Genomic DNA, 919 nt, shown 5'->3' with positions numbered 1-919 from the left:
AACATCTTTGACTTGGCCATCGGGAAGGCTCTAAGAAAAACCAATGTGCAGCCCATTTGTTTCAGAGATGCTGGGCGAGTGTCCCTCCTCCATAGTCATCCTGGCTTATGCCAGGTCACACAGCCTCTGCCAGCCCAAAGCTGGCAACGGAGCCCTCAGTATTTTTTATTTATTTATTTATTTTTCTATAGGGTGTATGTGCTCACCAGAAAGACAGAGAGAGACAGAGAGACAGAAAGTGAGAAATCACTCCCCCCCAGGGGGGAGGGTGGCCACACTGCAATCCCTTCTCCTCCATTCTCCTCTTGGGATCTTGGGCACGCATGCACATGTGCCCGGCGTGATTTTAAGCCACCAGGTCCAGGACTCGAACCACAGTCAACTACGTGAGAGTCCAGCGACATAGCCATTACACTTACCGCTGGTCCCGAGTCCTCAGTCTTTATGTCCTTTATGTCCTTTATGTCCAGCCCTCCCTCAACAACTGTTCAGCGCTCCAATAGCCAAGAATGTGAGCTCTAATGGGTGACTCACTCCATGCCAGCCACTCCATGAATTCTCTAACTCTGCAAGGTAAGTAGAGTTATTAATATTCTCATATTCAGTGAAAAAAACTGTGGCTTAGAGAAGCTGAACTCCTTTATTTAAGGCCATGATAGCTTAAAAATGGCAAAGCAAGAATTCACAACCTGGACATTTGACTAGAACAGTATTGAAAACTATAATACCTCCCTGACCAGGCTCTTGGAAATTAGTGAAACCATGTAGGTGCAAGGAAGGTGGAGGGGGCCAGCAGGTGGCATAGTGGTTAAGGTGCTGGACTCTCACATGGCTGATCATGGTTCAAGCAACAGACCCGGCAGCTTGAAACTTATGCCAGGCACATGTGTGTGTGTGTGTGTGTGTGTGTGTGTGTGTG

The sequence above is a fragment of the Tupaia chinensis genome, unplaced genomic scaffold (assembly GCF_000334495.1).
Source record: "Tupaia chinensis unplaced genomic scaffold, TupChi_1.0 Scaffold000270_2, whole genome shotgun sequence".
In the NCBI taxonomy this organism is placed as follows: Eukaryota; Metazoa; Chordata; class Mammalia; order Scandentia; family Tupaiidae; genus Tupaia; species Tupaia belangeri.
Note: the sequence above shows the minus strand (reverse complement) of the source record.